At 46.3% G+C, this 16,804-nt stretch overlaps 1 protein-coding gene across 2 annotated transcripts in view; it reads left to right on the plus strand.

The window, feature by feature from the left end:
* The first annotated feature begins 4,223 nt into the window (after positions 1-4,223).
* Positions 4,224-16,804, plus strand: part of DDHD2 (DDHD domain containing 2) — an 80,737-nt gene continuing 68,156 nt past the window's right edge. The window contains exon 1 of one of the 2 annotated variants that reach the window (XM_044279043.1): positions 4,224-4,306. The gene's annotated coding sequence lies outside the window, so the exon portion shown is untranslated. The remainder of the gene's footprint in view (positions 4,307-16,804) is intronic. The other variant, XM_044279041.1, reaches the window with a different exon arrangement.

Genomic DNA, 16,804 nt, shown 5'->3' on the forward strand with positions numbered 1-16,804 from the left:
ATTTTTATTTTTTATTTTTTTCAGCTCCACTTATTATTTGCAATATTACATGGTGCCATTAGAAAGTACGACTTGTCCGGCAAAAAACAAGCCCTCGTACAGCTATGTGAACGGAAAAGTAAAAAACAAGCTTTGGCTCTGGGAAGGCAGGGAGTAAAAAAAACAAAAACTGAAAATCGTGGGGTGCTGAAGGGGTTTAAATTTCATCCACTTTGCTGCTACTGTGTACGCTGTGGATTTTTAGCACCCTATTCTGCTGCAGAAAATCGGAGTATGAGACCGAGTGGCTGTACAATAATAATTGGTAAGAAGATCATAACTACTTCTATTTTATATTGCGGACACCATTTCTAGGAACGGTCCAGGAATGGACATGAGCTCTGACCCTGGGAGGGAGTCATAAAGGGTTAAAAAGCAGACAACTTATTTCTGAATGTATCATACTGTCCATAAACATTTCAGGATATCTGTGTACATGTATTTTATCCGTCCAATGTGCTGCATTGTATATCCGTTTCTAGAAATAAAGAACAGAATGTGCCTGTGGGTTTTCATTGTCCGCACAAGTCGTGCATCAGCAGCTGTTCACCAGTAGGTGGCGATGCTGTCCCATTTATCTCCCAATAAATCTGGAATGGGGAATTATTAGATGAATGCCATCCAACCATGTCGCCTGACATCTAATGTGTAGGGGGTGCCAGACTCTTCACTCAAAAGCAGGAAGGAAGGGGAATCAAGGGTCGGGCATGTCGACTTTCAACATGCCAAATTTCTTTTGAAGATAAGCGGCCGCTAGAGATGTCGAGCAGCGACCTTCCCTATTGAGAATGCATGCTCGGCCATGCAGTGAGTACATGTGTATAGGGGTCCCGGAGGAAAAGCTGGATATCTAAAGTTTAATGCTATTTAAAGGAATATCCCCTATTAGATCAGTGGGGGTCCTACCGCTGTGACCCTGTACCCCTCAGAGCACCTCAAGTGTGTGAACCACTGCTCCATTTGTTTCTATGGATACTCCAGAAATGGCGGAGCACTGTATTCAGTGAACTCCTATAGAGATGTATGAAGTGGCGGTGCGCATGCTCGACCTGCTGCTCCGTTCATTTTGGCGCATTTTTTTAATTGCACTTTACTCCTTTTGGACTAAAAATCTTTTTCAATTGGTCTTTATTAAAAATATTGAACCGTTCTGTTACAAAGGGTTAACTGTTTGTCTAGCTGTGTGAATCCTACTTTCACTTTGTGCCGAGCATCTAATAAATCTGATCTCTAAACCACTGAGAGGCCATAAACACTTATTTAAGCCACGTTCTGATCAGTACGATAAGAATTGAGCTATAATGAGAGTTTATAAGAGACAAGGGGCCGTCAGCTGAGATGCCTGACGGAACAGAGTAAACATACAGATCCTGCTACTAGAGAATCTCAAGGCTGTACAGGGAAAGGTGCTCAAAAGTTTAATAAACACCAATTGAAAAAAATTATATATAGCTTAAAATGAGTACAATGCAATAATAATAAATCCCCCTTTAAGCCTAGTGAGCCTTTTTCTGTGCAAATCATAAAAAAAAAAAAAAAAAACTCTGCAGTAACCACAAAGGCTGTGTTCTAACAGTGGTGGCTACATGCAGAGTAAACACTGCCTACCCACGGTGGACGGCAACTGCAGAGTCTTCTTGGGCCATATGAGCCTTACTTTCAAAGTCGTGTGCCGTTGGCCACTGAGGGTGCTCAGGTTTTAACCATGTGTGACTGCCACAACATTAGAACACAGCCTTTAAGAGCATCTGCCAGCAGCATCAACCCTATTAAACCAGGCACAATCCCTACTAGGGTTGAATCTGCTGAGTAAAACAATACATTCCTTTGGTAAATTGGTTGTGCCTTGCATGTGCAATTAAAGGGGCTGTCTAGGATTCTGATATTTATGGTTTATCCTCCTACTCCTGGGACCCCTACTGATCATGAAAACAGGGGCCCCGTACCGTGTGGAGCCCCCCTGAAATGGACAGTGTGGCTGGTCGGAAAAGCGCACCTCTGCTCCATTTTGATGGGCGTGCCAGAGGTAGCCAGGCAAGTACAGAAATAAGTGGCTCAGCAGGCCCACATTTCCAACCAGCTGTTCTGTCCATTTCAGGGGGCTCTTCGGGATACGGGGCCTCCATTCTCGTGATCAGTGGGGGTCCTAGCAGTGGATAGGGGATAAGTTGTTATAACCAGAATACCCCCTTGCAAGTTTTTTTATGCAAATTAGGTGCCTGGTGCATGGAGGGGCAGACCTGAACCCTTCGGTGTTTAGTGTGGATGCTGTGTCTCAGTTGGCACGCCCCTTGATTGCCAGGGGAAGGCAATATGCAGCTCCCGTGCTGTAGCTTATATGACGCCCCAATGACGTACCGCCTGGAGACATGTCACTGCTCAGGTCATTGGCTGCAGCGGCACACATGACACTGTCAGCAAGTATACAGGCAGGGACTAGAAGTCTGGTGAAGATGGCACACTTGCTGGGTGGGGAGGATTTACAAAGAAAATTCTAGACTTCACCTTTAAATGCTATTTTATGATTAAAATACAGAAAACAAGACCACGCAGCAAAATCTGCATAAAAATTGAGAAATACCCTGCATGCTCTATATCAGGGATCGGCAACCTCCGGCACTCCAGCTGTTCAGAAACTACACCCCCCAGAGTGCTTCATTCCCTTTTATGGGAGTTAGAATAACAGCCGAACATGTTGCATGCTGGGAGTTGTAGTGTCACAGCAGCTGAAGTGCTGAAGGTTGCTGATCCCCGCTCTATATGAATCATGATAAGTTGATAGTGTGTCAGGGAAAGCTGGGTGACAACCAATATAGCCTTCGTTAAACCGTTCGCTACGGCGCTGGAACGAAGTCTGAACATGGCGCCCACTCGCGTGTGCAGTGGGCATTATGGCCGGTGGGTCTCCACAGAGACCCGCGGCTAATGAAAGCCTTTAGATGCCGTGATCAAGTGAGATCACGGCATCTAAAGGGTGAAAAACCTGGAAGCTTGCGCTTCCGGACTTCTTACGGCATCCTCTGCGGTGAATGAGGATACCGGGAATTGAATTCAATAGGCTGGGTCTCTCTGAAGAGGAGCAGCAAGAAATGAGCAATTCTGTACAAATCATGGGTCTAAGAATCCATCAGGGTTCAGAATAAATAAATTGCAGGCTCAAATACCAGTTTCAAATTCGTTTTCCTTTCCGTAAAATAAATACATAAATAACAAAAATTATAAACATCAAAACGTCCGTACTACTAAAATCTAAAAATATTTTTCCAATATGGCGAATGGTGTAATGGGGGAAAAAAGGGTCAAAATCCCAAATTTGCCATTTTTTCATCGCTTCTCTTGCCCCCCCCCAAAAAAAATTTTAATAAAATGTGATCAAAAAGTCTCACACTCCAAAATGGTATCAATAAAAACTACAGATTGTCCCACAAAAATGCAGTAGATATAACAAAAAAAATATATATTTATAGGGGTCAGAATATGGTGATATAAAAATGAAAGTTTAAATTTATTTTAACGCTATTTAGACATAAAAAAAAACTATACATATGTATAATTGTAATCGTACTGACCCAGAGAATGAAGGGCACGGGTCAGTTTTGCCGCAAAGGGAACGCCGTGGAAACAAAACGGAGGAATTGTGTTATTTTTCCAATTCCACCCCATTCAGAACTTTTTTCCCCGCTTCCCACTACATTGTATGCCATATTAATTGATGGCATTAGAAAGAACAACTTGTCCTGCAAAAAATAAGCCCTCCTACAGCTATGTGGACGGAAAAAGAAAAAAGTTATGGTTTAAGGAACCCAGGGAAGAAAAATAAAAACGCAAAAATGAAAAAAACCTCCGGTATCCTAAGCGTTAAAGCTCATACACTGGTTGCCACCCAGCTTTCCAGAACCCTGAATGGAAAACCCATTGGTTATACATGAAACCTCCCCCCCAGCCCACGTCTGTGTGTAATTTGGCGCATTTTCTAATGCGAAAAGCTAAATGACATGAAGATTTGACCCCAGAAATGGTTACAGTTGTACACCGTCGCTTTAGGACATTTATTCAGTCGCAATTATAAAGGTATGCGATATTCCCCACGACGACAGCTCAAGTATCGCGAGAACTCTCATAACCTCGCCTCCTCTCAGTACACGACGAGAAGACGGCCGACAACCACGTGACCCTTCCAAGTACACAGACTGTCACGTGATCGCGAACAAGGGGGCGGGGCTGGAGAGAGAACTGGGGTCTGAGAGAACATGGCGGCGCGCTAGTGGTAAGTGTACGCACCGTACCGTAACACCAGGCCGGGGAGGGGCAGGGAGCGGTGCTTAAGTATGCATCCCCTTAAAAGAGCGTGGGGTACATTTACAAGCTCATTATTTGCCGGAATTTAAAATAAAAAGGGGCCTGCAAAAGTATTCACCCCCTGCTCTGTGAGAACTGCACAGATGACCTGTCAGCCAACAGGCGGCGTTTCCACGTTGCTGCCAGGGGGCGGCAGTAGTGAGCTGTGCAGCAAAACCCTTGAAAACATAGCCTTAAAGGTAAAGTCCTATTAAGACTACAGGATTGGGCAGTGGCATAGCGTGAGTTGCCGGGTTGCCACCCCCCACACACACCTGTGGACACGCCCCTGTTTGAAAATGGCATAGTGGATGTCACCTGCAGTCCTATGTAACACCACAGATAAGTCTACTTTCACACTGGCGTTTTGGCTTTCTGTTTCTGAGATCCGTTCAGGGCTCTCACAGGCGGTCCAAGACGGATCAGTTTAGGCTATGTTACAGATAATACAAACGGATTTGTTCTGAACGGATGCATGCGGTTGTATTATTGTAACGGATCCGTCTGTGCAGATCCATGACAGATCCGCACTAAACGCGAGTGTGAAAGTAGCCCAACACGGTGATAACTCTGAGTACAGATGATGTAGTGGATGTCACCTGCAGTCCTATGTTACACCACAGATAACACAGTGATAGCTCTGAGTACAGATAATGTAGTGGATGTCACCTGCAGTCCTATGTAACACCACAGATAACACAGTGATAGCTCTCTGAGTACAGATAATGTAGTGGATGTCACCTGCAGTCCTATGTAACACCACAGATAACACAGTGATAGCTCTCTGAGTACAGATAATGTAGTGGATGTCACCTGCAGTCCTATGTAACACCACAGATAACACAGTGATAGCTCTCCGAGTACAGATAATGTAGTGGATGTCACCTGCAGTCCTATGTAACACCACAGATAACACAGTGATAACTCTCTTGAGTACAGATAATGTAGTAGATGGGTGTGAGGCCCCAGAATTCAGAACACGTACAGTGTGACCTGAGGTCTGGGGCCAGGATGCGGCAATGTGGGTCATATTCTTAATCCACCCCCCAACCCTACCGTGAAACAGATACAGTCCTGATCAAAAGTTTAAGACCACTTGAAAAATGGCAAAAAATCCGATTTAGCATGGCTGGATCTTAACAAGGTTCCAAGTAGAGCTTCAGCATGCAACAAGAAGAAATGGGAGTGAGACAAAACATTTTTTGAGCATTCAATTTAATGAAAACAACGAATAAACTGAAATAGGCCGTTTTTCAGCTGATCAAAAGTTTAGTACCACATGCCTTTAAAAGGCCAAATCTGTGCAAAGATGTGGATTCATTGTCATTCTCTGTCAGGTAGTCACACGTTGTGATGGCAAAGGCAAAAAAACTCTCCCTTTTTGAACGTGGTCGGGTTGTTGAACTGCATAAGCAGGGTCTCTCACAGCGCGCCATCGCTGCTGAGGTGGGACGCAGTAAGACAGTCATTTGGAATTTCTTTAATGATCCTGAGGGTTATGGAGCCAAAAAGTCAAGTGGAAGACCCAAAAAAATGTCATCAGCACTGAGCCGGAGGATCCAATTGGCTGTCCGTCAAGACACTGGATGATCCTTGACCCAAATTAAGGCCCTTACTGGTGCTGACTGCAGCTCCCTAACCCTCAGACAGCTTCTGAGACTGAAGGGCTTCAAAAACAAAAAACGTCTTCAAAGACCTCGTCTCCTTAAACACCACAGAACAGAACTGCTCGTTTGGACTTTGCAAGAGAGAGCACCAAACATGGGACATTCAAAGGTGGAAGAAAGTTTTATTCTCTGATGAGAAAAAATGTAACCAACGTTACTGGCATGACAAGCAGATCCCACCTGAGATGTTTACAACGCGCCACAGTGGAGGGGGCACCATAATGGTCTGGGGTGCTTTTTCCTTCAGTGGAACAATGGAGCTTCAGGACGTGCAGGGGCGTCAAACGGCCGCTGGCTATGTCCAGATGTTGCAGAGAGCATTCCTCATGACCCTCTTCTGTGTGGTAACGACTGGGTTTTTCAACAGGACAACGCTACAGTACACAATGCCCGCAGGACAAGGGACTTCTTCCAGGAGAATAACATAACTCTTTTGGCCCATCCTGCGTGTTCCCCTGATCTAAATACAATTGAGAACCTTTGGGAATGGATGGCAAGGGAAGTTTACAAAAATGGACAACAGTTCCAGACAGTAGATGGCCTTCGTGCGGCCGTGTTCACCACTTGGAGAAATGTTCCCACTCACCTCATGGAAATGCTTGCATCAAGCATGCCGAAACGAATTTTGGAAGCGATAAACAATAACCGCGGAGCTACTCATTGCTGAGTTCATGTTTGGAAGTTGGATTTCTGTTTTGGGGGGGTTTAGAGGTTCTTTGGAGGTGTGGTCCTAAACTTTTGATCAGCTGAAAAACAGCCTGTTTCAGTTTATTTGTTGTTTTTATTAAATTGAATGCTCAAAAAATGTTTTGTCTCACTCCCATTTCTTCTTGTTGCATGTTGAAGCTCTACTTGGAAGCTTGTTGAGATCCAGCCAGGCTAAATAGTATTTTTGCCATTTTTCAAGTGGTCTTAAACTTTTGATCAGGACTGTATGTGGATGGATATTATTAGATACAGTATAATACAGCACCACATACCTCATCCATCCAGTGACATCTCCTGGGATGTAGACTTTCCTCAACGTCTTCATTCTGAGATGAGACCACGATGACACCTTCTTTCAGCCGCTTCTCTGCAGAGTTTCACAGAAAACATTTTTAGATTCCTCACTTTACTATCATCCTCTACTATCATTATACACAGGGGGCCATTATATATACTAATAATACAGAGGGGCCATTATATACACTAATAATGCAGAGGGGGCCATTATATATACTGATAATACAGAGGGGTCATTATATATACTAATAATACTGCGTGGCATTATATATACTAATAATACAGAGGGGTATTATATATACCGTATTTTCCGGCGTATAAGACAACCCCCCCAACTTTTACATTTAAAATATAGGGTTTGGGCTATACTCGCCATATAAGACTACCCCTCCAACGCTATTTACTTTGGCATCAAGATCTGCAGGTAATTGTGCAATCTTCGTCTTTTGCCTCAGTACCATATGCCTTTCCAAGAATCTAGTACACCAGGATACAGTGGCCTTAAATCTGTTGCTGTGATCTGGGTTAGATTTGGTTTAAAGGGATTTTTAATAGTAAGTAGTAGACCCATGTCAGATCCCGTCTTACCGTTTTCCGAGCAAGAGCCTGCCTTAAGCAGAGTCATCCTGATGAGGAGGGACTTTCAATTTTTGTCTTTCTTATCTAATGCGGATTGTGGTCTGTACCCCCAGTTGGGACCTGTTTTCCACCCAACTGCCCCCACCAATCGCAATTTGATCCCCAATATGAGTGTAATACCTGTGTAGATAGCCCTTGATCTAGGTGTGTTTCTGTACAGGTTACATTGCCAGGCGGGTGCGGGACAATAATCAAAGGAGAAAGTAACTATATGGGTGTTAGAGGAATTAAACCAGAAAGTGGTAATCTTCTGCTCCTGAGTGATGGACACCTACTGTGTGTCCACATAAGTGTATGCCAGTTGCATCAGGAGGAAGATGAGTATAATGGTGAGGAAGGTTCTGTAGTTGTTGGAACTCTTATCTTCTTCCAGAAGTTGGCGTGGTCAGCAGAACTTGGTATGGAACCTCGTATCTTGGTTCAAGGGTGCCTCTGACGTGTTTCTTGACCACCACCCACTCTCCTGGTTTCGACGAGTGGGTCCCTTCAAGGGAGTCTGGATCTTGAATGGAATAGAGACCTTGTGCATGTATGTTAGACAATTGTTTATTCAGGGCAATCACATATTTTGCCACAGATTCATAATGCATTTGAAATTGCTGTGGGAAGTACTGCCCCATCCTAGGCCCTGTCCCAAACAAAATCTAATATGGAGATAGTTTGTGTGGAGGCCTAGGGGTGTGTCTAACTGAAAATAGTGCTACTGGCAGGCATTGTGCCCAACTGAGCCCTGGCGCACTAGTCATCTTCAGCTTCTTGGACTTCAGTACCCCGTTCAGTCTTTCGACTTTACCGCTACTTTGGGGTCTTCAGGGCGTGTGATAGGCTAAGTGTGACTCTACCATCTTCTAGACTTCTTGGGTTAAGCTAGCAGTGAATGCTGGTCCCTGAGTACTCTCAATGACCTCAGGTACTCCAAACCTACAGTTTCCTGCATTAGTTTTTTAGCAGTTGTTGTGGCTGTCTGATTTCGGAAATCAGGCTGGTGGTGCGAGTTAGAGTATGTACCAGCTCTGCAAAACTCCCCCCCCCCCCCCCCTCTCCCCCACAAATATCTCAGTAAAGAGTATAGGGGCTGAAAAAAAGCCCACACATAAAGTGGCGTGATGGGAGTCCAGGCCACTATACTGGGTCTGTACTACTACACTATGTGACTCCAATGTAGATTGGAGTAAAAGGTGCAACCACTGGTGGTATGATTTAAATGGACCCCCACCCCCACTCAGTTAGCGGCTCAATGTTGGTTTATTAAACAACTACTGAACATAACAAGGCGCTCTGTATTGCTCAACGCGTTTCTCTGCCGCTATTGCTCTCTACCTTGCTGCACGCACACCATCAGAGGCGTGCAGCATTTTTTGTTTTGATCTTTTTCCTGTTTAATAAAACACATGTTTACTGCACACTCACCAATGAGTGATGAACTTGAACCTGAACAGTGCCCTCTATTAGGTTGCCGTTGCTCCTGAGGAAATATCGCGCAATTGCGGCAGAGAAACGCTTTGAGCAATACAGAGCGCCTTGTTATTTTCAGTAGTAGTTTAATAAACCAACATTGAGCTGCTAACTGAGTGGGGGTGGGGGTCCATTCAAATCATACCACCAGTGGTTGTACCTTTTGCTCCAATCTACATTGGAGTCACATAGTGTAGTAGTACAGCTTTTTTTTTCAGCCCCTATACTCTTCCATGAGATATTTGTGGGGGGGGGGGGGGAGGGGGGTGGAGTTTTGCAGAGCTGGTACATATTCATACGAGATTCCAGACTCTAACTCGCACCACCAGCCTTGAATGTGGTGGAGAACCAATTTTTATTCGATATTTAATAAAATGCTTTTAAACGTACTTTATTCAGGCAGTTATCAGTTCTTCCCGGGTTGCACTGCGCACAGATGAGTATGCCTCACCAGGACAGGGGTTATCCCTGGGGACACCCATATTTTGTCAATTAGTTCTTTCATGATGATCTTAGATTGGTGGGTGGGCCCATGAGCTATTGAAGCTATCAGAGGATAGAGAGCTTTGGGCAGACATACTCTCTTTCCTTGGGTCGACAGTCCAGATTCCTTCTCTTCTTGGGCAGACTCTTTCAGCCAATCCAATTTTTCTTGTGGCGTGGCCTGCTTCTATAACTGGAATAGCTGGTCCCAAGAGACCTCTTTTGGTTTCTGTGTTGGGTCTGTTGTCGACTCTGTTGCCATCAAAACTTGAGGTCTATTCTTCTTCCTCTTTCACTGCTGCTTGATCAGCTAGGGCATTTCCTCTGGCTTCAGGGGTCAGCTCGAGTGTGAGCCTTGAGCCGTCCACAGAGTCCAGTGTAGATTCAGTAATGGAGTGTCCTGAATTGATGTTGGCATCCCTACTTCAGCCTCCATCATTGTGAGGCAGTCATGTTCCGGTTCAGCATAAATTCAGTCAGAGGAACCCCATAGTTCTTCTTCTTGAAGATCCTCTTTGGCCTGTAGATCAATAAAATCTTTAGATTCTTCAGTATACTCCCCCCTTGGAAGAGGGAGAAGAGCAGCAGGATTGAGGATGTGACATCTTTGAATAGTGACGTTATCAGGTAGGAGCAGGCTACCTTGGAACTGTAGGTGACGTTGATTAGTCAGCCTAGGTTGTGTTTGTTGGAGAATGGCAGAAATGTCATGTGGTGCCAGGCTAGTGAGGGGAAGGCCTAGTACCATATCAGAAGTGGTGTCCAGCAGGGCACTGGCTGCATGTACAGCTCTGACACAGGAAGGGGCAGCCCTGGCTACTGGGTCCAGTCTTTTTGAATAATATCCTAGGGGTCTGTTTCTGCCCCCGTGTGTCTGGGTGAGAACTCCAGTAGCATGGCATTGTCTTTCCATGACATAGAGTCTGAAGGGCAGGTTATAGTTTGGTATGCCCAAGGCCGGAGCAGATGAGATGGTGACCTTCAATTTTTCAAAGGACTAACAGGCCTCCATCTTCATCTGAAAAGGTGAGGTAACGTTGCGTGGTATTCAATCATACAAAGGTTGGATTAATACTGAAGCATCTAGGATCCACAGCCTGCAGTAAGAGATTAATCCTAAGAATGTCTCTAACTGGTGAGGGGTGTCCGGGGTGGGGGATTTCAGACACTGCCCGTTTTCTGGCATCTGTGAGATGCTTGCTTCCTTGTGCAGTGTCCTAAGAAGACCACCTTAGGCAGGCACAATTGAAGTTTGGACTGTGACACCCGGCAGCCGGAGGCTGCGAGGAACTTCAGAAGAGAGACATGGATAGGCAGACTTGCGGATTAGCAGCACAGAGGAGGAGGCCATCTACGTACTGTAGTAACGAAACCTCCGGATTGTCAGCTTGACAGGGCTGATGGACTGATGACATGGCTTTGCTGAAGCAGGAGGGGCTATTCTGGGCCCCTTGGGGCATAACAGTCCAGGTGCACTGTTTGCCGGCGTGTGTAAATCCTTATGTAGGGGAACAGAAAAGAATGCATTTGCCAAGTCAATCACTGTAAATACAGATACATTTGGAGATATGCCCGCTAAAAGCGTGTGTGGGTTGGGCACTACTGGTGTCTCTAGGACTGTGGCTTCATTGACTGCCCGTAGATCCTGTATACCGGGGGTTTGCCTTTCTCCCCTTCTTTTTGACTGGGTACAGGGGCGTGTTGCATGGTGACGTAGTTTTAACTAAGGCGCCATTTTGTAGCAGGGTTTGTACTTGCTGAGAGACAGCACTGTGGGCCTGACAGTGGGGGGCCTCCTCGACGCTGCTGTGGGCGCTGCATGTTAGAGGGCCAGAGATGACGTCTGCGGCAGTTTCTTTTAATGTGACCAGGTCTGCTGCACCATAAGTTACGGGAAGGGGGGCGGTCTCCGCCTCCTTGCCCTGTCATTACGGCGATGACTGCAGCACGGACCTTCCTGTTATTATTCTCGAGCCCTTTTGCCACTTGTTCAAGTGAGTCAATACCCAGCGATTTCTATTCTGGGCGACAGGTGGTCAGCACTTTGTTAATGTCGGGGCTTAGACCATCTACAAATGAGCGTACCAGCAATCTCATGTGGACTGGCTCATAGGTTTTGAAACCCATGTCCCTGAAATTTTGTTTTACCCTCTGGAGAAATTTTTCAACTGACTCAGCCCTATCTTGTGTCATGTCTTGCAGGGTGGTAGATTGATCTGCCAACTTGGCTTTTGCCCACGTTTTCAGTTGCCTCATGAAATCCCAACCAGAACCGGAGGTGCGGTCATCATATCCTCCGTTGGGTTTCTCAACATTCTCAAGTATAACTGCAGAGTATTCTCCTGTTTTATTTTCTACAATACTCTGTAAATCAGACCAGGTGTAACCATATGTTTTATGTATCTGTCCCAATTTCCTAAAGAAGGGCATGGGATGTGTTTCTGGGTCTGGCAATTGATTGACAATGGTATATAACTGATTAGGGGTAAAATACACATATTTAGGTGGACCTCTGAGACCCATGGTTTCATTGGCCAATCTTAAGAACTCTGTCTGTTCTCTGGAGACTTCTCTGAGTCTTTCAATTATGACAGATATCGTCAGATTTGGAATTGGGCAGGGGAGAACGTCCACTGACTACCCCAGGGGTACTGGTCATAGGGGCTTGGGTTAGGTTCTGAGGTGGTTCGCCATCATTATCTCCTATTCCACCGGTGTCAGGATTATCGGGTGCAGTCATTAAGGCTGTTGGTGGATTAGGTGGAGGACTAAAAGTACCATCTGGATTTACCATGGGGTATACCGTAATCGTTGGACTGCCACTGTTACTGGGGGACAGGGGGTTCTGGGCCAAGGGAGATTAAGGGTCCAGTCATGGGCGTTGGCTGGGGAAAAGATGGCGCCGTAGCGGGGACTGATGGGACGTGCTGGGGAACTACAGAGGTGTGGCAATGTGGGCGTGGAGCACCACATGCAAGGCACGTAGTACGGAAAGAGGTCTTCTGTTGACCGCATACAGTGCAGACCCATCCTCCTCCCTTTTTGTCGGCGCCATTGTAGGGCAGTGGCAGCCCTTGCCTGAGTCCAGGTTTACAATAATATCTCCCTGTTCTTTCATCAAACATTTCTTCTCCCCCTGTCCGTTCAAATTGCCTACTACAGTCAAGCCACACTTTGACTGTGTCTGCTACTTTGTCATCTATTAACTTTTCTTTCTTATCTTTCAACAACATTCTCCATGTGTCACTACACAATGTACCACCTTTACAAATATCATAACCTTTTTCTAACTTAGGTAAACATTTCACAAATCGTTTCCCTCGTTTGTCCGCCACGTACTGTTCAGGGGAACAGTAACCCTTTGGGACACTTTCACCGTTTCCCATCTCGTCTCACTTTCTGGAAGTCTTTGTAACTTGTACTTGTATCCAGTTCTCGGATATCTCTCGAGTCACACTTTCGACACACTGGCTAAGTCTGACCGTCTCCTCCCCTTCTGTGACCCGGGCAGATGCCTCTGGCTGTCCCACGATACAGGCAATTGAGGTAGACTTTGGATATCTAATGTTCTACACAGATACTCAAGGTGGTTCTTATTTACACGCAAAAGGATTTACAGCACATCAAGTAATTATCAAATACATGGGGTTCTTACTTTCATTCCCTCGAGGACGTCCCAAGCTGACACGGCACCCCCTCCCTCAGACAGGCATGGATGTCCTACACCAAAGGACACATGGAGGTAAGATGAGACAGTTTTCTTACCTCTTATCACGGGCCTGCAGTCTCGGTGTCCGTTAGTGAGGTCTTCCTCGTCTGGTCTCTGGGGGTGCTGGATCAGGGGATCCTATCCTCGAGCCCCACGTTGGGCTGCCAACTGTTTTGGATCTGGTCAAACTGCCAGTTCGGTTGATGTACTGCTGCAAATTAGTTAATGTACATGCACGGAGAGATCCTGTTTTGACCCCCAGTTGTGTGTCTCAGTTTGATCTCTCTGTGCACGTACATTAACTAATTTGGAGCAGTACATCAACCGAACTGGCAGTTTGACCAGATCCAAAACACCACCAGTATTACCCCTTCATATACCGCCTGGTCACCCTGACCAGGCGGGCAGGCTGTATATGAAGGGGTAATACTGGTAGGCCTGGTATATGGACAGCAGAGATGGCATCCTCTGGGCAGTACTGTCTCTGGTCATCCTTCACCAGCACCCTGACTGCCACCTGCATAGCCTGTGACACAGGCAGTGAAGTGCCATGAGATCCAAGCTTCGCAGGTGGCAGTCAGGGTGCTGGTGAAGGATGACCAGAGACAGTACTGCCCAGAGGATGCCATCTCTGCCCATCTTGACTATACGCCTCAGGCCAGGGGGACTTAGCTTGGTCAGTGTGCTGTGTGAGTAACTGTCTGTGACACTGACTGTGTCACACTCACTGTCAGTGTTGTGGGATGCACAGGTGTCGCTGACGCTGAGTCACACACAGGCTGTGCTCGGTCCTGAAGCAGCATCCATCTTCTCTTAGTTCTTCTTGCTCCACAGTGTCTGGAAGGTGGGCGGAGCCTAAATCAGTGCCAGTGCATACAGCCGTGCGTGCCCTAGTGATTCATCATTTGGCCGGGCAGAGTGTTTACCGGCGCTCCTAACACACTCTATGCGCAGAGAAGCAGAGCGAAAACATTAGTGTTTTTGCGCCAGTGGCCAGCCAGCGCCCCCCTGCAGTCTTGTGCCCGGGGCAACGGCCACGCTACGCCACTGGGATAGGGGATAAGTGTCTGACCGCTGGGGCCCCTCAATCATGAGCACAGGAGTCCATGGAGCGTCAGTCATTCATACGCGCTAGCGCTCTGGTACTGCCAGGGATAGTTGTACTTGGCTATGTCCGCCAGTCCCATAGACTTTAATGGACTCTCTTTCAAACATGGAGCAAGGGTCCCTGTTCTTGTGATCGGCAGGGGTCCTGGTGGTCGAACTCCCGCCAATCAGTTACCCCCGATTGCTTAATAGGACAACCCCTTTAAAGGTCTTGTCTTATTAAAGGGGTTTTTCCTATAATCGCACTTATTACTCATCCACAGGACTGGTGATATGTTTCTGATCACTGGGGGCCCCACCGATCACAAGAATGGGGGGCCCCCTCGTCTCCTACGGAAATGGAGCAGTGTTCACACATGGCCTGCATTCATACCGTAGCCCCCCGCACAAACCCATATAAAATGAATGGAGCCACAGTGCACATGCGCAAACTGCCATTCCATGATCATTGGGAGCCCAAGCGGTCAGATCCCCCCGCCGATGTAACCCTGTGAATAGGGGATAACATCTTCTAACCCGAATGCCACTTTAAGGACTTGTAGTATGAAGCTTGGGAGTTCAGGTCATTAAACCCTCAGTCTGACACACGCGTCCGGCAATTGCTAGAACATAGAAAACGTGCTTTAACCTTTGTAGACGTGTAGTCCGTTCAGCAGGGGGTGAATACTTATGCAAAAAAACATTGTGCACATACTGTCTGGAGCAATCTGTGTGTCATTTATGATCCAGACAAAACAGCTATTGCTATGTAGCAGCACCTAGCAAAAGGGAGCAGATGGGGGTTGAATACTTTTTCATAGCACAGTAGATATAAAATCCATGTAGTGATTGTAATTCTGAAAATTACAAAAAAGGGTAATTAACAACATTAAGTCTGCGATCTAAGGCTGTTTCCAAATTATATTCTCCAATCATCCATGACACTGAGGCCGATTGACCATGTAGCGGTCATGTTAAAAAATGAGTTTCTCATCAACTACAGGTGAAGCACGGGTTATTTTATAAGCCTCACCTGCAGCACCGCGGCGATTCACTGTAAAACTGCTGCAGGTATCAAGGTGGAGACCACCGGCAGGTGACGTAGGTAACTTTTATCTGGTGATGGTGACTGCTGCCAAGGAAGGGGACAAGGGAACGTCAGTTCTTGAATTTGATGTGTTGGATGCAGGAAAAATGCAGAAGCATAAGGATCTGAGGAACAACGACCACATCGTTACGTCTAGACGGGTGGGTCAGAGCGTCTTGTGGGATGTACCCGGCATTTGGTGATTAGCACCAAATGTGGTCCAAGAAGGACAACTGGTGAACCAGTCATAGAGTCATGGGCACCCAAGGTTCACTGATGTGCGGGAAGTCTGATCCGATCCAACAGAGGAGCTACTGAAGCAGAAATGCTGGCTATGATAGAAGGATGTCAGACCACACAGGGTATCATGCCCATGATGACCTCTCTCCACCAGCAAAAGTGCCTACAATGGGGACCGTGAGTAGCAGTATGGGGACGTAGAGCAGTAGAAGAATTTGGTCGGTCTGATGTATCACATTTTCTTTTACATCATGTGGACGGCCGGGTGCGTGTGCATCACTTACCTGAGGAAGAGATTTCAGAAGGATGCTCTATGGGAAGAAGAAACGCTGACCGAGACGAAGCAGAGCATATGGACAACGTTCTGCTGGAAACCTTACGTCCTGGCATCATGTCTCTGTCATAACAGCGGTATTCATTAATGGCAGTGGCCTCATTCTGCAGGATAACGCAGCGACCACACTGCTGGACTTGCCCACGAATGGTTTGAGGGACATAACAAGGTGATGATATGTTTCCAAATTCCCCAGAGAACAATCAGATCATCATCTGTGGGGTTCGCTGGAACAAGTCTAATCCATCGTGAAGGTCGCACTTCACAGCTTAGTGGACCTAAAGGATCTGCTGCTAATGTTCTGGTGCCAGATGTGACAGGGCACTTTTAGAAGTAATGTGGAGTCCATGCCACTACGTATCACACCTATACATTATTAAGCAAGTGGTTTTTAATGTTGTGGTGAATCTGTGTCTATTGGGTGGTCTCTGCAGTGGATCTCCCCACTAGTTCATAAATGGGGAGGGACACGTTTAGGGCCCCTCGGTGATGTCTTGATGGGACAACCCCGATAATAGTGGCCAGATTGTTCCCAGATATTGAATTCTTTCAGCCACTATTTTGTTAGGGAAAAGAATCCTCAGTGACTACTTGATGCCCCCCATGTTGCAGGAGCAGCAAAATTAGCACCCCATATCTCATCTTCTTGCTCTCCCCTGTGTGTATGCCATGTGAGAGTAGAATATTAGGGTTACAGGGCCATTCCCATAAGCAACCTATGA

The sequence above is a fragment of the Bufo gargarizans genome, chromosome 2 (assembly GCF_014858855.1).
Source record: "Bufo gargarizans isolate SCDJY-AF-19 chromosome 2, ASM1485885v1, whole genome shotgun sequence".
NCBI classification, from domain to species: Eukaryota; Metazoa; Chordata; class Amphibia; order Anura; family Bufonidae; genus Bufo; species Bufo gargarizans.